Source organism: Panthera leo, chromosome F2 (genome assembly GCF_018350215.1).
Source record: "Panthera leo isolate Ple1 chromosome F2, P.leo_Ple1_pat1.1, whole genome shotgun sequence".
In the NCBI taxonomy this organism is placed as follows: domain Eukaryota; kingdom Metazoa; phylum Chordata; class Mammalia; order Carnivora; family Felidae; genus Panthera; species Panthera leo.
This window is the reverse complement of record NC_056695.1, coordinates 47844416-47868805: the sequence shown is the minus strand read 5'-3', so window position 1 is coordinate 47868805 and position 24390 is coordinate 47844416. Positions and strand designations below refer to the sequence as shown.

The following is a 24390-nucleotide window of genomic DNA, read 5'->3' as shown; positions in this document are numbered from 1 at the left end:
AGATAACAAATACTTGGAGACTAAAGCACATCCTACTAAAGAATGAATGAGCCAACCAAGAAGTTAAAGAGGACATTAAAAAGCACATGGAAGCCAATGAAAATGATAACACCAGAACCCAAAACCTCTGGGACACAGCAAAGGCAGTCATAAGAGGAAAGTATATAGCAATCCAGGCCTTCCTAAAGAAGGAAGAAAGATCTCAGATATACAACCTAACCTTACGCCTTAAGAAGCTGGAAAAAGAACAAGAAATAAAACCCAAAAGCAGCAGAAGACAGGAAATAATAAAGATTAGAGCAGAAATTAATGCTAATGAAACAAACAAACAATCAAAAAAACAGTGGCACAGATCAATGAAACCAGAAGCTGGTTCTTTGAAAGAATTAACAAAATGGATAAACCACTAGCCAGTTGGATCAAAAAGAAAAAGGAAAGGACCCAAACAAATAAAATCAAGAATGAAAGAGGAGAGATCACAACCAACACTGTAGAAATACAAACTATAATAAGAGAATATTATGAGGAATTATATACCAATAAAATGGGCAACCTGGAAGAAATGAACAAATTCCTAGAAACATAGAAACTACCAAAACTGAAACAGGAAGAAATAGAAAATTTGAACAGACTCATGAGCAATAAGGAAATCGAATTAGTAATCAAAAATCTCCCAAGCCACAAGAGTCCAGGGCCAGATGGCTTTCTAGGGGAATTCTACCAAACATTTAAGGAAGAGTTAACACCTATTCTCTTGAAGCTGTTCCAAGAAATAGAAATGGAAGGAAAACTTCCAAACTCTTTCTATGAAGCCAGCATTACCTTGATTCCAAAACCAGACAAAGACCACACTAAAAAGGAGAACTATAGACCAGTTTCCCTGATGAACATGGATGCAAAAATCCTCAACAAGATATTAGCCAACTGGATCCAACAATACATTAAAAAAATTATTCACTACGACCAAGTGGGATTTACACCTGGGAGGCAGGGCTGGTTCAATATCCGCAAAACAATTTACATGATTCATCACATCAATAAAAGAAAGGACAAGAACCATATGATCCTCTCAATAGATGCAGATAAAGCATTTGACAATACAGCATCATTTTTTGATAAAAACCCTTTAGAAAGTAGGGACAGAAGGAGCATACCTTGAGATCATAAAAGCCATATATGAACGACCCAATGCTAATATCATCCTCAATGGGAAAAACTGAGAGCTTTCTCCCTAAGGTCAGGAACAAGACAGAGATGTCCACTCTCCCCAATGTCATTCAACATAATATTGGAAGTCTTAGCCTCTGCAATCAGACAACACAAAGAAATAAAAGGCATCCAAATCGGCCAGGAGGAGGTCAAACTTTCACTCTTCACAGATGACATGATACTCTATATGGAAAACCCCAATATATTCCACCAAAAAACCACTAGAATTGATTCAGGAATTCAGCAAAGTCGCAGGATATAAAATCAATGCACAGAAATCGGTTGCATTCTTATACACCAACAATGAAGCGACAGAAAGAGAAATCAAGGAATTGATCCCATTTACAATTACACCAAAACCCATAAAATACCTAGGAATAAATCTAACCAAACAGGTGAAAAATCTATACACTGAAAACCATAGAAAGCTTATGAAAGAAATTGAAGAAGACACAAAAAAATGGAAAAAATATTCCATGTTCCTGGATTGGAAGAACAAACATTGTTAAAATGTCGATACTACCCAAAGCAATCTACATATTCAATGCAATCCCTATCAAAATAACACCAGCATCCTGCACAGAGCTAGAACAAACAATCCTAAAATGTGTAGGGAACCAGGAAAGACCCTGAATAGCCAAAGCAATCTTGAAAAAGAAAACCAAAGCAGGAAACGTCACAATCCCAGACTTCAAGCTGCGCTACAAAGCTGTAATCATCAAGACAGTATGGTACTGGCACAAGGACAGACACTCAGATCAATGGAACACAATAGAGAACCCAGAAATGGACCCACAAATGTATGGCCAACTAATCTTTGACAAAGCAGGAAAGAATATCCAGTGGAATCAAGACAGTCTCTTCAGCAAGTGGTGCTGGGAAAACTGGACAGCGACATGCAGAAGAATGAACCTGGACCACTTTCTTATACCATACACAAAAATAAACTCAAAATGGGTGAAAGACCTAAATGTAAGACAGGAAGCTATCAGAATGCTTGAGGAGAAAGCAGGCAAAAACCTCTTTGATCTCGGCCGCAGCAACTTTTTAATCAACATGTCTCTGGAGGCAAGGAAAACAAAAGCACAAATGAACTACTGGGACCTCATCAAAATAAAGAGCTTCTGCAAAGCAAAGGAAATAATCAGCAAAACTAAAAGGCAACCAACAGAATGGGAGAAGATATTTGTAAACGACATAACAGATAAAGGGTTAGTATCCAAAGTCTATAAAGACCTTATCAAACTCAACACCCCAAAAACAAATAATCCAGTGAAGAAATGGGCAAAAGACATGAATAGACACTTCTCCAAAGAAGACATCCAGATAGCCAACCGACACATGAAAAATTGCTTAACATCATTCATCATCAGGGAAATACAAATCAAAACCACAATGAGATACCATTTTACACCTGTCAGAATGGCTAACATTAACAACTCAGGCAACCACAGATGTAGGCGAGGATGTGGAGGAAGAGGATCTCTTTTGCATTGTTGGTGGCAATGCAAGCTGGTGCAGCCACTCTGGAAAACAGTATGGAGGTTTCTCAAAAAACTAAAAATCGACCCAGCAATTGCACTACTAGGTGTTTATCCACGGGATACAGGTGCGCTGTTTTGAAGGGACACATGCACCCCCATGTTTATAGCAGCACTATCGGCAATAGCCAATGTATGGAAAGAGCCCAAATGTCCATCGATGGATGAACAGATAAAGAAGAGGTGGTATATATATATACAATGGAGTATTACTCGGCAATCAAAAAGAATGAAATCTTGCCATTTGCAACTACATGGCTGGAACTGGAGGGTATTATGCTAAGTGAAATTTAGTCAGTCAGAGAAAGACAAAAGTCATATGACTCCACTCATATGAGGACTTTAAGAGACAAAACAGATGAACATAATGGAAGGGAAACAAAAATAATATAAAAACAGGGAGGGGGACAAAACATAAGAGACTCATAAATATGGAGAACAAACTGAGGGTTTCTGGAGGGGTTGTGGGAGGGGGGATGGGCTAGATGGTTAAGGGGCATTAAGGAATCTACTCCTGAAATCATTTTTTCACTATATGCTAACTAATTTGGATGTAAATTTTAAAAAATAAAAAATAATATTTAAAAAAAAGTGAATTTCACTGTACTTGGACCTTTGAAAGACATCATTAGCCACTAGTAAAATGCAAATCAAAACACTACAACGAGATATCACTTCACACCCACTAGGATGGTATCACTTAAAAAAATGGCCAATATCAAGTCCTAACAAGGATGTGGATAAATTGGAACCGTCATACATGGCTGGTGAGAACGTAAAATGGTGCTGCTACTTTGGGAAACAAAGTGGCAGTTCCTTAAAAGGTTAAACATAGAGTTACCATGTGACCCAGCAATTCCAGTCTAGATATAGAATCCAGAGAAATAAAAACATACATCTACATAAAAAAATCTATCTATGAATATTCATAGCAGCATTATTCACAACTGGCAAAAAGCGGAAACCACCCATATGTCCATCAACCGATAAATGGATAAACAAAATATGATACTATTTCTCTACCATGCGATATTATTCACAAAAAGAAATGAAGTATTGATGACATGGACGAACCTTGAAAACATTATGTTAAGTGAAAGAAACCAGTCACAACAGGCAAATCTGTAAAGATTGAAAGTAGATTAGCAGTTGCCAGTGGCTGGGGCTGGGGAGAACGAAGAGAATGTGTGCTAATAGGTACAGCGTTTCTTTTTGGGGTGATCAAAATCCGTTCTAAAATTGTGGTCAATAGTTATACAACTGTGGAGTATACTAAATGCGGAGTATCTTAAATGGGTGAATTGTCTGCTACAAATCATATCTCCTAAAAGCTTTTAAAACGCAGACATCATTGGGGCGCCTGGGTGGCTCAGTCAGTTAGGCGGCCGACTTCAGCTCAGGTCATGATCTCACGGTCCGTGAGGGCTGTGAGTTCGAGGCCCGCGTCGGGCTCTGTGCTGACAGCTCAGAGCCTGGAGCCTGTTTCAGATTCTGTGTCTCCCTCTCTCTGGCCCTCCCCTGTTCATGCTCTGTCTCTCTCTGTCTCAAAAATAAATAAATGTTAAAAAAAAAATTAAAAAAAAAATAAAAAAAACGCAGAGATCATTAAAGCAAAATTGAAAAATAAAGTGGGTTTTTAAGTCACCATCGCAGAGACACCGTTGTCCCCGAGCACTTCCACCTTCCTACTATTGTCTTGGACCAACCAGTGTTCTTCCTGCAGTCTGTAAGCAAGGAGCACCTAACAGCTGATGACCTGGGGACCCCTCATGGCCTACAAACTCTTCTTTCTTGGCCCCTAGCACATTTAAAAGATTTTCAAGCTTAGTTACCAACATTGCACAGCTAGAAGAGTTCACATTAAATGTGGATTTCTGGCTTCTCCAGAGAACAAAACAAAACAGAGTGAGAAAATAGATCTGACTTGATGGCCACACTGGACCTACATTTCCCACGTGCAAAAATGACACTACCCTCTTTAGGGCATGATGCCCTTCCTAGTTTGCCCCTGTACACCCAGTCTGCATCATTTCGTTGTCACTTCTTTTTAGTCCCTTAGGGACATCTGAGTTTACACTGCCAGCTCAGACCTTTCCCTGCATCACAATTTTCTTATTTTGCATCCCATTCCCTCAGGCCCTATTTGATGACTGGAGAATCCTGGGGTTTCTAACCTTGGTAGCACGTCAGAATCTCCTGGGGCCAAAGTAAAAAATCCCTATGTAAAGGTGCACCCCTGACAGGTTAAATCAGAATCTTCAGGGCAAGGGTGGGGGGTGCAGGCACAGGCCTAACAGTAAAAACCCAAACAAAAAATCCTACTTCCTAGGTGATTGCAATTTGTATCTAGGGAAGCGAGCCACTGGGCTAATCTGCTAATTCAACTCAAGGAAAAGATTTTAGTATCCAGTAAAGGTTTAATGGCCTTTCAGATAACTTTTATTTTTCAACCATTGCCTCAGTGAGTTAATGATGTGGAAATTAAAGGCAAAACTAAAAGGATGTTTTGGTTAGGTGAATGTTTTACTTGATTTTCAAAGCAGAGTGGGTGGCTGATTGGACCTCAACATAACTGTCATTTTTATAACTAGTCATATTAAAAGATTTTGTAATCATTACACCAAGCATGGACAAGTCATGATGCCTTTACAGTGGGGCCTTTCTGTTATTTTTAAAACAACAAGGTTTTTAATCAATGAATTTGAGTTGTTATTGAGACCTTCTGTGGGTCCTGGCAATGTCACTGGGGCTGACAAGACAAGAAGTTAACAGGGGTTTGTGAGGCCATGAGTGGTCAAAACAGCAAGACAGGAACACGTGCTGGCAGCCATTGATAAAGACTTACTAAAGTGACAAGACTTTTGTTTCTTATCTCCAGTTCAGATGGAAGCTTTGAAGGCATTCTGCAGTGGGCGATGGGGTCGGGGTGCGGTGTGGGGGATGGGGAGAGCTCCTCTCTTCCCCCCCCCCCGCCCCCCCCGCTCCTCCCCCCAGAGGTCCTTCCCCTAGAGGATTCACAGAAGGCTCTAGGTAGAGAAAACATGTGTTAGGCACGAGCAGTCCCCTCCTACCTTGCAGGCCTGTCCTTCAAGGTACTCTTGAACTTCACTGCTTCGAATCAGGAATCCAAGGCTCTCCTTAAAGCCTACTAGAAAGTGCTGTAGGTTGAATCTCCCCACCCAGGACCCCAACAGGCAAACAAATGGCACCCCTTGGAAAGTGCGAGTGCAGCCTAGCTAGGAGCCTGGGCCGCGGGCTGGGACCGGGCGGTCACTGCGGGGATAATGCCCGCGGCCGCACCCCGGGGCAGGTGGGGCGTCCACTGCACCTGCAAACCGCGCGCCTCGGCTCGGCCCCCTTGCATCCCCGCAGTCCAGCCCACCCGGGAGAGGCCGCCTGCGGGGCCGCAGTGGGGAGGGGGCGTCGGCTGCGGCGGGGAGGGAGACACGCGGCGAGGCAGGGGAGGGGGGCGCGGCGGGCGGCGGTACTGTCCAGGGGGAGGCGGGCGGAGGGAAGGCGCTGCCGCCGCCGCCGCTGCCGCCTCTCTGGCGGCGACACAGACGCCGGGAGCGGCCAAAGCGGTGAGTCGCTGTGCCTTCCCTCCGATTCTCTGGAGCCTGGGCACATCGGAGTTGCAGGCGGGGCGGGGTGTGCGGGGGCCGGCGGCGCCGGGAGCGGCTCCTGTGGGGACCCGCGTGCTCGGAGCCCGGCGGCACAGGGGTGGGCGCGAGGAGCGCGCGGTCCTGAGGACCTGGTCCCTGCAGCCATTCCCGGTGCAGCTCACCCGGTCAGTTCCCCTGTCCTGCCCTCAGTGCCTCGGAGAGAAAATAAAACAAAGCCAAAGACCCTGAGGGTGGGTGGCCGGAAAGGGGAGAGCAACTTTGCGGACGGACGCGCTGAGGCGCGCGGGGCAGGCAGTATGGGGGCGCACTAGGTCGGAAGGGGGCGTTCGTGCGCCTGGTGGCCCCGGGGACTTCTGGAGCAACCTTTCAGGGCGGGGGTTGGGGTCGACGGCACTCGCTGGTTCCCGGGGCTGCAGAGTCCGCCCTGAGAGTCTACAGGAGGCGTGTGTGTGATGTGGGGACCTGGGGAGGGGGCTTGGGGAGCCACCGAAGGCGGTAGTTGAACCCAGAGGAGTTAGTAGCATGCATTTGGGACTCCGACCTGAAAGATTTGCGACTCTTGCCCTCGGGGACTCGGGAAGGGGTGTGCTGGGGAGATGTGTTTGAGTGTTTTTCAGTGCATACCGATTTATTTTTAGCTTCCAGAGAAGCAGGATGTGCAAAGTGGGTTGTATCAGCCCGGGAGGGGCAGGAGGTCTCCCTGTCCGCAGGAAATGCACAAGTTTCTTGCTGCAGATGCTTGCTTTAAGCCCAGAGAAAGAAAGCCTTTTGGCTCTCTGAAGACCTCCCCGCCAGGGCCACTTTCTTCCTGAGGGTCTGAGGCTGCAGGTCAGGCCGGTCAAGCGTGCCTCTGTTGTTAAACGCTGGACCCAAATGCTGGTACGCGTTCTGTTCGCAGGGCAACTGGTGTGAAACACAGACGTAGGGCTGCCAAGGTCTCGCTTGCTGAGAAGGAAACCACACAAGCTTGCTCAAAGTTTTCCCAGCTTTGTCTGACTTGAAAATAACAGACTTAAGCAGCTGTATTACCAAGAGCAGGATTCTCGGTCTAGGCTTCTCAGACCTAATTGGCAATGCCTGTGGGTCTTTACCTCGGCCCGGGAGACGCCTGTGTTTGAGGGTCAAATGCAGGACGCAGGGGCGGCAATGGAGGAGGGGGTGGTGTGATGGGAGTGTGGGCGTATGGGAGGGGAACCATTGGGAGCTGAGTACAGATCTGGGGAGGGGCTTCCGTCAGAGGAGGAGGCTCGAGAAGCTGAAACCCAAGTGTTCTGGTGCCCCAGCTAGACCCCTGGAAATTGCCCCGGAGTCTCCCCCGTTTCAGCTAGTCAGCAGCAGTCCTGAGGACCCGCTCTCTGTAAGTGTGCCAGGTGAATGGGCTGTGAGGAGCATGGGCTGTGCCGCCAAACTGCAGGCTCTGAGTTCTGGCTGGGACACGAGTAGCTCCCAGACCCTGGGCTCCTTCTCTGTGTTTCCTGATCTGTGGCATGAGGTTGATAAGAGGTAGCGGACCTATCTCTGGTTCGTTGGGCAGATAAAATGAATTAATACACGGAAAGCACTTCACACAGTGCTTTGTCATTAGTAAGTGCGGCACAAATGTGAGCTCTCGTCGTTTGTTGTTGTTGTTATTATGCCCCCTTTTCCCTTTTCCTGCTGCCACTGATTTAGTTGACGACCTTATCTCTTGCCTGAATTGCTCCAGTGGCCTTCACACCAGCTCCTTGCTCTGCATCAGGATGCGCCTGCCCCAGTCCATTCTCCGAACTGCAACTAGAATGCTCGTTTTGAAAGCAAAAATCTGACTCCAGTCATTCTGCTTAATTTCCTTCAGAGGTTTTCTGTGGCTTTCGGGGTAGAGTTCGGGCTCCAGGGAATTTCATGACCTCACTCTTGTTTCCTCACCAGCCTCATCTCCCAAGCCTCTCCTCGTGTAGCTTCAGCTCAGCACTGAGCTGGGCTCACCCTTCCTCGTCTGGGCAACTCCTGTGAATTTTTCCCTACTGCCTACCAGCAGACCTCTTGCCCCCACCCCCACGTTCCCAGCTAATTGTGCTGCCCTTGCTTGGCGCCCTGCATCATCATCTACACATCAATCAGTCTTCCCTACCTGCAGGTGCCTTGCGGGGTGGATTGTGGGCCTCAGAAAATGTTTGTTGAATGAATAAATAAATGCAGGTCAAACAAAGTTTAATTCTTCTCACTAAAGCCAGAAGCAAACATGGAGAATAATAGAAAGACAAAACCAATCTTTAGTACCGTACAATAAAAAACATTGGGAAATAACTAAGGAATCAGATGTTGGTCAAAAGCAGTGGGGCATGCTATCTTGTCACCATTTCAGAGGTATTTGTTTAAATTATAAAGGGTCAGACTAATAATGGAGAGATGTAGTGATTTGAACTCTTCCCTTTACTCGTAAAAAGGTGCGGGATCTCACATTTGGCTGTGACGGATAGAGGTCTAGCGCTTTGAAGAGGACGTGCAGTGAATTTGGTTCTGGAGGCAGAGGTGAATGTTACCACATGCATGGACTTTGTAGCTCTTCCTGGGATTGTGGCTTCCCCTGGAGTGTGGATTTCCGCTCGATTTGGGATTGGTATGAAGAGAGCAGAGTTCTTCTGTTACATTTCAGGTGATTCAGTATGTTCTGTGGGTGCATTTCTGACTGAGGCAGCATTTCCAAGCGTTCCATTACCGGGTTCCCGGGATCCATGCAGAGGGAGCTAAGGTGGTTCCCAGTTCTCTGGAACAGCCTGAGTCTAATTTCTAGGCTCCAGAACGGGCGTGGGGGTGGGGGGGGGGGTTGTATAGCTGAGGAATCAAGAATGCTTGTTTACATTTTTAAAGGGCCGTAAACAAAACAAATCAAAATACAGAGAAGAATATGCAACAGAGACCATGCCTAAAATAATTACTACCTAGTGGTTTATAGAAAAACGTTGTCAACTGCTGTTCTGGAGCTGAGACCCTAGGTTTCATTTCTCATATCATCTTTGATTGATTGATAGTGGCTGCCTAGAGACCCGGGCTGAATAGGAATCCAAGGCTGAATCCAGGCTCGGCAGGAAAGAGTGCTGTGGTCAATTAGTGGTGTCTGTTGGGGTGTGGGATTAGAAAGTGGTGGCATATAATCTTTGTCCTTACCACCCCTCTATCTGTGTCATCGTGAAAGAGAGTATCATTGAAGGATAATGAAGGCAGATGTCAGGGACAGAGCACGCCAATTTAAAAAGTCATCCTTAGGGGCGCCTGGGTGGCTCAGCCGGTTAAGCTTCCTACTTCAGCTCAGGTCACGATCTCACGGTCCGTGAGTTCGAGCCCCTCATCGGGCTCTGGGCTGATGGCTCAGAGCCTGGAGCCTGCTTCCCATTCTGTGTCTCCCTCTCTCTCTGCCCCTCCCCTGTTCATGCTCTGTCTCTCTCTGTCTCAAAAATAAATAAACGTTAAAAAAAATTTTTTTAAATTCATCCTTAGAAGAAGCCAGGAAATTTCTACCATTACCATAAACTATCACTATAGTTAATATTAGTAGCTTCCATTTATCAAGTGTGTACTATGTATGTACATGAGGATCCCATTTAAACTTTGTAATAATTTTTCAGGAGATACTTATTTTAATTAGGACTCAATTCTGTTGCAAGTGTCAAACAACTTAACAAAAAAAAAAAAAAGGAACGTTATTTTGTCTCTTATAACTCTTCAGTCCAGAGAAATATACTTCAGGTATGGCTTAATCCAGGGTTTAAGCATCATTATCAGGACCTGGTGTCTCTCTCTCCATTTCTTGATTTGTTTTTTGAAGTTGGCACCATTTTTAGGCTCTATTTAAACCATTGTGGGCTTAAATCCAGCTAGGAAGTGAGAGCCTCTATTCCAAGCATCGCTTGCAATGACTAGCTGTGACTTTATTGGCTTTGATAGGATCCAGTGCCTCTTCCTGTGGCTGGAGGGCCATTTACTAGTAGAGCTTGGGCTTGGTCACAGGTTTTATCTTTGAGCCATAGGCTAAGGAGTAGGAGCGGGGTCATTTTCCAGAAGAACGTTCTTAGAATACGTTGTTATACTGTCACCAGAAGATGGGCCAATGGATGTTGGATTGCAAAGCAACAGATGTCCACTATAGTGCTGTTAGTATCCCCCTTTCATAGATGAGGGAAACAAGTTTAGGGACACTCAGTAACTTGCACAAGGACACATGGCTAGTAAACAGTTGAGTTCTGACTTGCAACCCACAATTTCTACACTTAGTATAATTATTCTACCCTTAGTAGAATTGTTTGTGAACAGAACAATTTTTTTTTAAGTAGGTTCCATGTCCAACGTGGGGCTTGAACTCACGACCCTGAGGTTGAGAGTCTCATGCTCCACTGACTGAGCCAGCCAGGCGTTCCATTAATGGAACAATTTGAAGTGAGTTTAGTAAAAAGCTCTGACCTCTTATTTCTGAAAATATAGCTAACTAACTTCAAGAAATGTTAGGTATTGGCTGGCTGGCTAGAAGATAGGAGGAAAAGGAAGACATACACTACTTTGGCTGGATTTTTACTCACATTTTCAACCAATATCTTTTGGCAGTTTCCACATGTTCAACACTGTGTTAAGTACCAGTGATATGTGATGAATAAGATCTAGTCTCCTACCTTTAAGGAGTTCAGATTTCAACATGAAATTGCAAGACGTCATTAGGGGACAGACTCATTGGAAGGAGGACCATGTGGGAGGAGGTGCAGGAGCAGAGCCCCCTTGGTGGGGACAGTGACCTTCCAGTGTGTTTTGCTGACATGTCCCCAGTACAGTGTCTTGTGTGATAGGCAAGCGATAAGCATTTCTTGAATGTTATTTTTTTTATTGTGGTTAAATATAAATAACACAACATTTACCATTTCAACCATTTTTAAGTGTAAAGTTCTGTGGCATCAAGTACATTCATATTCTTGTGCAACTGTCACCACCGTTCATTTCCAGAACTTTTTCATCTTTCCAAACTGAAACTCTAAACCCATTATATAAAAACTCGCCCCGCCCCCAACTCTCCCTCCAGCCCCTGGCAACCACCATTCATTCTTTCTGTCTATATGCATTTGACGACCTTAGGTGCCTTATGTTAAGTGGAATCGTACAGTATTTGTCATTTTGTGACTGGTTTATGTCACTTAGCATAATGTCTTGGAGGCTCATCCATGTCGTATCATGTGTCCAAATTTCTTTCCTTTTTAGGGCTGCATAATACTCCACTGTATGGATAGACCACATTTTATTGATCCATTCATTTGTCAGTGGGCACTTGGGTGACTTCCACCTTTTGGCTATTGTGAATAATGTGGCTATGAACATGGATGTGTAAAATATCTGTTTGAGTCCCTGCTTTCAATTCTTTTGCGTCTGGGCCCAGAAGTGGAATTGCTGTATCATATGATTTTTCGAGGAACTGCCATACTGTTTTCGACGGCAGCTACCATTTTACATGCGCACCAGCAGTCTACACAGGTTCCAATCCCTCCACTTCCTTGCCAACACTTGCTGTTTCGGTATTTTAAAAAATATGTAATAGCCGTCCTAGTGGGTGTGAAATGTTTAGTATAGTATTAAAAGTAGGTTGGGATCAAATTGTGAGGGACGGTAGCAGAATCTGAATTTCATTTGGAGGAGCTATTGAGTATTTGTGGCAAGAGCATGATCACTTTCCCACATTAAAGAGAGAGTGAAGAGAAGAAAGACAGCAGAAGAGTTAGGGGGTTATTTTAATTATTCAGATGAAAGAGAACCTAATAGTTTTCTCCACATTTATACAACTGTGGATATTACATTTATTGCCACACTAAATGGTATTGGACTTGGGGAGGAAAGGTAAATGTGGCACCGAGATATCTCATGACCAAAGATGCCACAGACAAGTTAAGTTGACTGATGTTGCTAATAATGACAGTAATGATTCCAAATGCCTTTATGCACTTTCTGTGAACATGGCAGTGTTCTAAACATTAATTAATTAATTGACTCTGATAAATCCTTTCAACGGTTTATCAACCAGGGTCCCCTAAGGAGGCAGATGACATACTCAAAGGGTATAACTGAAGAAAGTTTAATGAAGGGACTATTTACAAAGATGTGGGCAGGGTTTTTTCTTTTTTAATGTTTATTTATTTTTGAGAGACACAGAGAGAGAGAGACAGAGCATGAGTGTGGGAGGGGCAGAGAGAGGGAGACCCAGAATCAGAAGCAGGCTCCAGGCTCTGAGCTGTCAGCACAGAGTCCGATGCGGGGCTTGACCTCACAAACTGTGAGATCGTGACCTGAGCAAAAGTCAGACACTTAACTGACTGAGCCACCCAGGCGCCCCATAAATATGTGGGCAGGGTTAAGGGAAATCACCAGGAGTGGCCAGCAATGCATGTAAATCTTTACTACCCCAGCCCTGAAAAGGGGATGTGAGAGAGAGGTTTCTGGAATTACTCTTCAGTAGAGGAATACAGCTACACTCAAACTGTGGCCTGATGTGGAGGCATCCAGATGAAGGTCCCCAACCACTCTTTTCTCCCTCTCTGATTTCTGCTGGTGCCTCTCAACTGCCTGTCAACCTAACCAGAAGCCAGAGGACAAGAAAACTTGATGTAAGGACTACCTTGTATCTAGAAATCAGCCTCCTAGGGCTGAGAGTGGAGTGAGGCTGGATCTGGAGAGGAAAACAGAGAGGATCCAGCAGGAAGGAACGCTGCTATGATGATCCTTATTTCACAGGTGAGGGAACTGAAGCATCAAGAGGTTGAATGACCTACTCAAAGTCACTAATAACTAATGGGGCTGGGATTCAAACCCAGGGAATATTTCCACTATACATCCAGTCAGATCTGGAATGTTAGGTTTCCCCCAGACCTGTGTGTTTAGATTCTTTGGGAATAATCTGATTTGTACAAATTTAGCTTGGCTCTCAAAATGTAGAGGAAGTGACTGCTCAGAATTTCCCCCTTTCCCCCCCTAAATAACAACACGTATTTCATATGTGTCATAACTGAATGATTGTATTGAGATTAAAAAAATATTTTCTGGGACGCCTGGGTGGCTCAATTGGTTAAGCATGCGACTTCAGCTCAGGTCATGATTTTGTGGTCTGTGGGCTCGAGCCCTGCATCGGGCTCTGTGCTGACAGCTCAGCGCCTGGGGCCCGCTTCAGATTCTGTGGCTCCCCCTCTCTCTGCCCCTCCCCTGCTTGCACTCTGCCTCTATCTCTCTCAAAAATAAATAAAGCATTAAAAAATATCTTTTCTATGTAATTGGTGGGGATAACAATAAGTCCTTGAAACCCGTGTGAGAAAGATATGTTTGTTTTGTTTTGCTTTTAGCGAAAAGCTCCAAAGGAGTTGACAGTGTAACCTGGCCTCTTAAACATTAATGAGACCTCGGGCTGCATTATAGAAGAGTTTCCAGTACCAGGGAGATGGTATTTCCCTCTGTGCTATCCTGGCAGGAGTGAATGGAGAAAGAAAGCAATGTCTAGTGTGGGGTCACTAGTGGGCCCACCTCCCCCAAGGCATGACTAAAGAGCTTTCTAGCCAGAAAAAGCTCTGTGCTTTTTTAAAATTTTTTTATTTTTTATTCTGGGCTCAGAAGTAGGCTCCCTGTGCAAACAAAATGGGCTGCATTGGAAGGCCTCATATTTTCCATTCCCGGAGGTTGTGAGGCTGAGGCCATAGGTGAGAGATGTGGCTGAGGGCTTATGTTAGTTTCCTGTGGCCTCTGTAACAAATTACCACAAACTGGGTGGCTTAAAATAACAGAAATGTTTGTTCTCACCGTTCTGGAGGCCAGAAGTCCAAAATCAAGGTATTAGCACGGCTGACCCTCCAGAGGCTTTGGGGGAGAAGTCTTTGCTCGCCCATGCCAGGGGCTGGTGGCTGGATTCTGTCATGATGCCCCTAGATTTGATTTACTGCTTGGGTTCTAGGTTCCTTGACACAGTAGGGGTTTTGTAAACACTTTTGACCTACTGAAATTTTTTTGTAACTTTAAACCACCAAACAAACAAGACAGCTAAAAATCTACCAAAGAGGCTATCAAAAACCAGTCTGACCCCTGCCTCAGATGGAAGTTTCCTTGCTTTGCTTTGCCCAGTGGCCTTCGAGGAAACGAATGGGAGAGAGACACTGACCCTGTTCTGGCTTCTCACCTGAGGCTTTCCCAGATGCTTTCAAAACGATGCTCGGAGGAAGGCTGAGGATTTTGGCATCTTTCAGGAAATGGAAACAGAAGCAGTATAGGCTCTAGTTTCTAGGCTTTCGGAAAGCATCAGTTTAGAAATATAGTTTGTAAGTTTTGCTGACCCATCAATGAACCTTCTATGTGTGGGTTTTCAATACGTTGTCTCAAACTGGGGCTTATGTATACCAGGAAAACAAGGCAAGGTCAAGGGTAGCTTTGGCAATTACCTGGCTAATTTGAAGACTATATCCCATCAAGTGGGGTACATCAAGAGTCCACCCCAGGGCATAAATTATTCTGCTTATTTGTCTGCATTGATCACATTAACTGAATAAAGAGCCAAAATCCATTCCCTCCGTGCTGTGGAGAGGCCCTTGTTAAGTTCCGTTTCTCTCCAGGGGGCAGCTTACTTGGGTTTCTCAGCCACTTTGCAGTTTGACTTCAAAAGAGAAAGAAGAAAGAAAAAAAAGGTAAAATGTTCCCTCATTTTATTGTGTTATATATTCTGCTGTATCATTGTGACTCTGGTTAATATTAACTTTGGGTCTGTCTGCTTTGAATAATTATACCTGGAGTCTTGTGATACTTATAGAATTTAGTCTTACCAGCTGAGGAAAATGGTTTGCCTTTCCCGAAGACCAGCTGCATAATCTGTGGGGCCCTGGTTTAAAGATTATCAAGAATTTCAAAATGGTGTCAGCAGAGCATTAGACCAAGTGTGGGGCCCTTCCAAGCAGGGGGCCTAGTGTAACTAACTACCTAGGGCACTTGCCCATGAACTGGCACCAGCCTCACACATATGCCGAGCTAGACCCCTTCTTACTAATATAGCACCTCACATGCTCCTGCAAAGGTCAGTAAACTGACCAGGCCAGTTTACTCTGCCTCAGTGGGAACACACTCTTATGTAGGAACAAGGACATGGCAAGCAGGCTGGATATCCCTTAAAAAAAATTTTTTTTTAATGTTTATTTATTCTTGAGAGAGCGAGCAAGCAGGGGAGGGGCAGAGAGAGAGGGAGACACAGAATCCAAAGCAGGCTCTAGGCCCTGAGCTGTCAGCAAAGAACACAATGCAAGGCTTGAACTCAGTAACTGTGAGATCATGACCTGAGCTGAAGTCGGATGCTTAACCGACTGAACCACCCAGGCGCCCCAGGGTAGACATCTCTTGTTGGCTCTTTCTTCCATGTCCTCTTTCCTCCTGTATCCACCTGCTCTGTGCCCTGAGACGCATCAAGGGCGATCTTTGTCTTTGATTTCTGGTATAATTTGGCCAATGGTGGATCCAGCCCACCCCTGGGAGAGTGGGAGGAGAGTGGGGGAGGGTGCGTTCCCTCCTGCTGGGTTGCATACTGCAGGTTGGTTTCTTCTGTATGCTGAAGGCCACAGCTCATGCCAGGGGTCTTCTCCATCCAGCCTCCATCTTTGGAATTCCTTTATCCCCCACCCCCAGTCATGCACTCAGGCGTAGGGATGGTAATGACTTCCTGCTATTGCCAGCCTTCCCTGCTTTTCTACACCCTTCATTACACTTTTCTCAGTAGTCTCTCCAATAGGACTCTTCAGTAGGATTAAAAAGCACCCCCTGTTTCCTACCTGGGCCTCAGCTGGTTCAGCAGCCCTCTGCCAGGGTTGGGCCATACCTTGCAGTGCTACAGAGCAGAAGGAGAAGCTGATGGCTCTGGTAACTGACTTTTGCGCCAACTCGTGGTAAGCTTGGGCCAGCAGGAAGCCATATGTCCGCATTCACAGTGGCAGGGAGCACACACTTCGGAGTCAGGCATTTGAATTCTCAGGTCATACTTGGGACGAGTCCTATAAAAATGAGCATAATGCTAGTTCTTCACTTCTAGGGTTGTTTTGAGCATGGAGTGAGATCACCAGGCATGATGCCTGGTATACAGTAAGTGCTCTGGAAGCATGGGTGTTTTTACACAGTTTCTATGGAGTGTCTCACCGGAGGGGATACGCTGTCTATACTCTGTCTCTGATCAGAACTGCAGCACTTACTGCCTGGATTACACCGATGATTATCAACTTTTCACTGCTTCATTGTTGTTTTGGGTATTACTTCTGTCTTCTCCATTAGGTTGTAGTAATCTGGGAGTTAGGGATTTTATCTCATGCAATTTTTTTGAACTGATCTAAGTTCTCAACCTGGTTGCCAGCACATTGTTAATTGGTCAAGAAATATGTCTTGGTTAAATATAAGGCCATATAGTTTATTATTTCAAAGGAAGCCTTTGAAAGTGGGGGAGGAGCACTTTTTAATAATTACACCAAAACAAGAGGGACAAGCAGGGGCGGTTTTAGGCAAACCGGGCCACAGAGGCCCTCTAGTTAAGTGAGACTTAAGATAGTTTTCCAAATGTTGTTTTAAAATTTGCCAGCCGACACTCTTTTGTATTAGTCTGCTTTTGGTTTATGAGATAAAAACATGAGTTTTAAAAAACATAGGAAAGGTATGTTTAACATTCCTAATAGATTTTTGGGCCAAATTTGAGGCAATGAGTTAGGATTTCTTCCTCTCCTCCTCCTTCTCCTCCTTCTCCTCCTTCTCCTCCTTCTCCTCCTTCTCCTCCTTCTCCTCCTTCTCCTCCTGCTCCTCCTTCTCCTCCTTCTCCTCCTGCTCCTCCTGCTCCTCCTGCTCCTCCTGCTCCTCCTGCTGCTGCTGCTCCTCCTCCTCCTCCTCCTCCTCCTCCTCCTCCTCCTCGATTTTATTTTTTTAAGTAATCTCTACACCCAACGTGGGGTTCAGACTCACAACCCTAGATAGAGCCGTGTACTCCGCTCACTGAGCCAGCCAGGCACCCCAAGGGTCCGGGCTTCTTGTACAGTTAGATACCTACCTTTGTATCTTACTATCCTACTTTACATTGGATAGCTACTTATACAACTTTCTTGTGTGCCTACCTTTTTTCTTTTTTCCATATATGGTCTAATGATTGTCCTTCTTGCAATAGTGATCATTTATGTTCAGAGATGGCAAAAATAGATGTGTATACATGTATTTTTCTGAGCATCTTTTTGTATTTCTGGTTGCCTAGGTGACATTTCCAAGAGAACGTGTGCTAATCTGCTATTATTACAGCAGAGATAAGACGGCAACTATTTTTAGTCCCTTTTATACCTCTCTTTTTCCCCACCAGCCCGTTTCATTGGTTTATTTCTCCCGTTTCCATTATTGGAAGGCCACATATAACTTCCTTCTTCCAGTTCTGATCTGGGGATTGTAGCTTTTGGAAAATTGATGTAGTAATTCAGTACCTCCTTCATTCAGAATTACTAAATCTGTGCTGATAGTCGATTCTGTTGGCTAGTTGATACCAGTTGTTTTTCTCACAGATCGTCCGAGCCAGCCTTAGGCAGGAGATATTTTTGGTAGAAGTAAAAAAGAACGTGGATGCAATCTGTAGTGCTATAGCAGAAAGCGCCTATCCACTCTGGGGCTGGATTAGCCTGGTTTCGGTCTTGGCATTGTCCGGTATTAGCTGCGTGACCTCCTGGAGCTTGTACCTTTAGGTAACAACTGGGGTGACAGTGGTGCTGCTTCCTGGGGTTGTTGTGAGGGTTGAGAAGGTTAAGTGTGTAACACATGTGAGCATGATCTCAACATCTCACATGCAGAAGTTATGCTGCTGCTGTGGCTGTTCTTTATTAACAAAGGTGTGGGGCGCCTGGGTGGCGCAGTCGGTTAAGCGTCCGACTTCAGCCAGGTCACGATCTCGTGGTCCGTGAGTTCGAGCCCCGCGTCAGGCTCTGGGCTGATGGCTCGGAGCCTGGAGCCTGTTTCCGATTCTGTGTCTCCCTCTCTCTCTGCCCCTCCCCCGTTCATGCTCTGTCTCTCTCTGTCCCAAAAATAAATAAAAAACAACAACAAAAAAAAAAAAAAAACAACAAAGGTGTAAGTGTACCACCTTTCAGAAAATAATGTCACGCAAGATATTGCAAATACTTGAATTTACTAAGGAGATGTATTGGAGGGATCATTATTTTCTTCACTAAATTTTGTTTTTACTAAAATCTTTTACCGGGATACCTGGGTGGCTCATTCGGGTGAGCATCTGACTGTTGGTTTCGGCTCAGGTCATGATCTCACGGTTCATGGGTTCGGGCGCTGAGTCAGGCTCTACGCTGATAGCATGGAGCCTGCTTGGGATTCTCTCTCTCCCTCTCTCTCCCTCTCTCTCCCTCTCTCTCCCTCTCTCTCCCTCTCTCTCCCTCTCTCTTCCTCCGTCTTCCTCCATCTTCCTCCATCTTCCTCCCTCTCTGCTCCTCCCCTGCTCGTGCGCTTGTTCTCTCTCTCAAAAAAAAAAAAAAAATCTTTCGCTAAGATTTTCTTTTATAAGTCAGTGTTAATATTTGGAATATTTTCTTTCATTACTTTTTTAAAGATTTTATTTTTTAAGTAACTTTGCACCCGACGTGGAGCTCGAACTCACAACCTTGAGATCAAGCGTCACATGCTCAACTGACTGAGCCTGCCAGGATCCCCATTCTTTCATTATTTTTATGTAAAGATATATATGATACGTATCTCTGAAGTACTATGTAATAAGGGATTTGGAGTGTCTATCTGACCATTAAATGCACCTGAAGGGGAAATATTTAGCCTAACTCAGTATTAGGGAGAGGGCCTGAAATACTGCACCAGGAATCTGAGCTATTACTTTGGATTGTATGGCAAGTGTGAGAGGAGAGATGGACTTTAATCTGTTGTTATTTAAAATAATTTAATATTGGGGCACAGTCCTGGCTCAGGGTCCTATGGTTCTCACTCTTTTGCAATGTTATTCTATTTAGGTAAATAGATTTATCATTATCACTTAGATTAATCATTTGATAAATGAGGTAGACTGCTGCATCATTGTCCTGCAGTGTGGCTTGGTGCCCTTGAGGACAGAGAAGGTGAGATGGACAGACAGACACACACACACACACACACACATACACACATTTCTTTAGACATGTGATCTAAAGTTTCTAGTAGAACATTTACAGGAAGTGCTCTTTGATAGGGTTTTGCACTGGGACTTGTCCGAAGAGGTCTGGGATGTGGGAATCCTGTGATGTTAAGTTCCCACTGCCTCACCCTTTGGAAGACATGACAGTCATTTCCAAGCCAGGCCAGAGGACAAGCAGTGAGAATCAGAATGCAGTTCTGGCCTCTGAAGTGTCTTGAGAGAGCAACAGGAAGGCTGTGCCTTAGATTTTTTTGAATGCAGTCATTTAAAGTATATGTTCCCTAGACCTTGAGCACTGTTTCCTCCATACCCTCGACTTTGTCATTATAACAACAGTAAGGCATTGTCATGAAATAAGATCTGCATACTTTAGAAAATTAGAAGGAAGGAAAAAATGTTACCATAACCCAAACAGTCAAAGGCAAACATGGTTAATATTTGGAACATTTCTTTTCATTATTTTTATAAAGAAATATTTTTCTTAGTCACCTAGTCATATTTTTGTGTAATTTAAAAATTAATTTTCTATTTTGCCATATACCCTAAGCTGTGATATTGTGATATAATAAGAAATGTATATTGGGTCCCTGTCTTCAGTTCCTGGCACAGAGCTCCTTAAAAACCCTTGGAATTTCTGAGTGATAGGGGTAAGAAGAGTATGTCCAGGGAGGGAAAAGGGGCTGGAGAGCCAGTTCAGTCACCAGTGGCCTATAATTTAATCAATCGTGTCTACATAATGGAGCCTCCATAAAATACCGTATGATTTCACTCATATGGAATTTAAGAAACCAAACAAAGGAGCAAAGGGCCAAAAAGATAGAGGGGGGCAAACCAAGAAACAGACTCTTAACTATAGAGAAAAACAGGTGGTTACCAGAGGGTAGGTGGGTGGGGAAAGGGGTTAAAGAGATGATGGGGATTAAGGAGCACACTTGTGATGAGCACTGGGTGCTGTATAGAAGTGTTGAATCACTATATTATACGCTTGAATTTACTAATATTACACTACATGTTAACTAACTGGAATTTAAGTAACAACTTAAAAAAAAAAGCTTAAACAATGGGGTTCAGAGAACTTCCAGGTTGCTGTGCACATCGAGGCGCTGGTAAGGTGGCTTGCCCAGAGAAAACATGGAAGCTTTACACCCCTTCCTCCATACCTGGTTCTATGCAGCTCTTCCATCTGGCTGTTCTGGAATCATATCCTTTCACAGTAAACTGGCAATCTAGCAAGTAAATTGTTTTTCTGAGTTCTGTGAGCTATTCTTGCAAATTATTGAATCCAAGGAGGGCATCATAGGTACCCCTGATTTATAGCCAGCTGGTCAGAAGTACAAGTATCCGAGACTTACAACTGGCATCTGAATTGGGGGGCAGTCTTGTGGGACTGAGCCCCCCAGTCTGTGGGGTCTGCGCTAACTCTGGGATTATAGGACACAGTCGGCATCTGGAGAGTTGAAGAATTTGTTGGTGTGGGGGGAAAAAAACAAACAAAACCCTCACACATTCGTGTCAGAGGTAAAAAATGAGAGTAAAAGAGATGGAAGTTTTTGCTTCTATGAGAATTTTATATTTTGCTATATGTTTTTTGTAGACAGTGTTTAATTGGGCATGTAATATTCCATCGAATGGATATACCTCAGTTTACTTAGCCGTCCCATTTGGTCATTTGGTCAAAATGTTAAATAGTTTTTTTGTTCTATTTTTGCACAAAATCTTTTTCTCTATATAAGATTATAGCCTATAATATATTTCCAGTGGATTTAGTAGGTTGGATGTTTGAACTTTTTTTTTTTTTTATGTTTATTTATTTTTGAGATAATGCGCAAGACAGAGTACACGTGGTGGAGGGGCAGACAGAGGGAGACACAGAATCTGAAGCAGGCTCCAGGCTCTGAGCTGTCAGCACAGAGCCGGCCAGATGCCAGGCTTCAACTCACAAGCCGTGAGATCATGACCTGAACCGAAGTCTGACACTTAACCAACTGAGCCACTCAGGCGCCCCGGATCTTTGAACTTTTGTTAAAAACTCTTGACTCACTTTGCCATTTGCTTTCTAAATGCAAATTTGGAAAATAATTTGGAAATTTAAGCAGTTTGTGTTGTATGATTGTGTGGGTTTCATCTACTTTTCTCTTACCTTGGATATCATCACTTTGACATTTTTTTTTCTAATTTGGTCACCAAAAATACTTTATTTGCCTTTATATTTCTTCGATTACTAGTGAGGCTGAACATTTCTTTTTCATATTGTATACTAGCTGCATTTCTTCTTTTCCTAATTTTCTGTTACGTATTCTTTGCCTTTAGATGTTTTTCTCATCAGTTACAATTTTTTTTTTTTTTTTCAAATTACAATTCAGGACAAAGACACACAAAGGAAGGGCTTTCCTGGCTGGCCTTTACTCCCATGCCTCCCTGGTAGCCAGTGTTAAAGGCCTGAGTTGTGTCTCCTCCCCTTTCTCCTTGTTGGAGCATATAAATACAGTCTTCTTAAAATACAAAAGGGGCTCATTTTTTATTACCAAAACAGTCATAGTATACAAATTTTTCTGTAAACTTGCTTTGTTTTTCCCTTAAAACATATGGGCATAAGATCCTTAATAATATGTAATAAAATATCTTCAAACACATTTGCTATGATTATTTCCCCAGTGTATTTATTGCTTGCCCATTGATTATAGTTTTTCTGTTGTTAAGTGGGTAAATGTTTCACCATAATTTCTTCCATTGATAGGACAGCCTGCTGCATTCTTTCACAGGGTTTGATAAATAATCAGCTCTGTTTTCTACGGGTTTTAAAGAATTCTTCACATTAAAAAACCCGTATTATTATTTAACTCAACTATAATTTATTTTGGTGGAGAGCAAGGAGGAAATGAGGAGGTAAAGTGATTATTTCTCTCTTTTAACTTGCGAACCAGTTGTCCCAACACCCTTTACTGAATGGTGCTTTGTGTGTGTGTGTTTTTTTAAAACTTTCCATAAAGCAAATGACCTTTCTTTTTTACTTGTGCATTTTTTCCAACTATAAACAAGTGGCATTATAATCAGAAGGGTCTTTTCTAAGGGAAGGATGATTTTTTATTTTCCTAGAATGAGGTGGTTACACTGAAAATAACTTAGTCCCATTGGGCCCAGATTTTGCCTTGTAACTTGGACATGACCAGGCAGCTCGTGGGTGTTGTCTGAGAAGGCTGGAGTGCACCTGTTCATCCGTCTCTACTGCGATGCCACATGGTGGTCGGGCTACAAATATAATCTCATTTTACAGGTGAAGAAGTAAGCAAATCTCAATGAGTTGCTCAGGGTTATTCTTGCTTTTCAATCTGACGGTTCGCTATTTTCTATTATGCTATCTGTTGTTCTGTTGTTTCTTCTGATTTCCTTTTATAGTGATAAATTTATCTTTGAAACTTCAAGTCTGGTTGGCTAGTTTGAGCACCACATGGAGAATCTCAGGGAGGTCATAATGGTTTTGCCTAGAAACAAGGGCTCTTCCAAGAGTATTATTATTTATTTAATAAGCATTGTTGTGTGTCTGCTCTATTCAAGGCACTCTGCCAGATGTCATGGGAAATATAAGGTGAATAAACACTTTTTACTCTCCTTAATGGATTTACACTCATTACTTTAGCATTGTTTTAGTTACTTTTCTTAAATTGGGTCCTTCACTAAAGGATATCAATATTTTATGTTACACTCACTGTAATGTCTTGAAACCCCATGACAGGGGATGATGTTTTCTATTGAGCAAGTCTTGTGAGTGCATTGGATCCCGGACCCTATTCAAGCACTGCTGTGAGGTACTTAAAACACCTGAGGACTTGACTGATGCATATTTTATAAGCTAAGACGGCCTGGAGACCTGCAGTATCAGTGTCTCCTGTTTCTAAATACACTTTTCAGCCCCAGCTTCTCTTCCTTTGGACATTTAGGTTACTCATTTGGCCAACCAGGATCTAAAAATAAACCTAGAAACTTTGAGAGGTTTTTTTTTCGTGGCTGATTGATGTGTGTTTTTGTGTATTCCAAACTGCGCTGTGTAACTATTTACTTTTGCATTATGTAGAGCACTTAGCAACCAACAGTGGAAATGAAAGCTAAGAGCACAGGCAGTCCCTGGCTGAGCTGGGGGAACGGGCCAGCCCAAGCCTCAGAGAATTCTGCTCCCCTCCCCCCTAATTCCTGCACACTGTGGCCCTGGCATTCACCCTGCTGGCCTCAAGTTCCTGCTTTTTGCCTTCTCTGCTGGTGACCAAGTGGGGACCAGAAGGAGGGACCAGAAGGACCCCTCCTGCTCCTACCCTTACCCATTTTGGTGCCCTTAGCTGGTCAGTGTGGGTGGGGTGAGAGGAAGGAGGGCAGGCCTTGGCCACCACTGGTGTCTTGGCACTGGTGACAGTCCTGTAGGGTCAGAAGCCCTGAAACACTATGTCTTATTTGGAACTCTGAACGCATTTTCATAAAGGAGGGTCACAAGTTATGTCTGGACTGTGCAGGACCCACAGGACAAAACTATGTAATCCCCTAGGAATTCTGGGGTTAGAATGGCTGTTTTAGGGTGACATAGTCAGTGCTTAACATTGTTGTTAGGGGAGAAGACATTCTAGATTCTAAACATTCCAGGTTGGACCTTGATCAGAAACTTAGAACATGATCAGCTTGTAAGTCAAGGGACTGACTGTAGAGTCAAAAAGTGGCTTATTCCCACACGGAAATGTCTTCTAGCCTGAAACACTGGAGGGTTCTGACACATTCAGTTCTTCTCTCCCTTGGCCCTCTTCTGCAGCTGTAAGAATACACGAGTTCTCTGATTTTTAGAGTAGTGATTGTTCTCAAAAACTCACAT

General features: G+C 43.9%; 1 protein-coding gene across 1 annotated transcript in view; it reads left to right on the top strand.

The window, feature by feature from the left end:
* The first annotated feature begins 7552 nt into the window (after positions 1-7552).
* Positions 7553-24390, top strand: part of NCALD (neurocalcin delta) — a 394624-nt gene continuing 377786 nt past the window's right edge. Inside the window, exon 1 of the mRNA XM_042924083.1 lies at positions 7553-7730. The gene's annotated coding sequence lies outside the window, so the exon portion shown is untranslated. The remainder of the gene's footprint in view (positions 7731-24390) is intronic.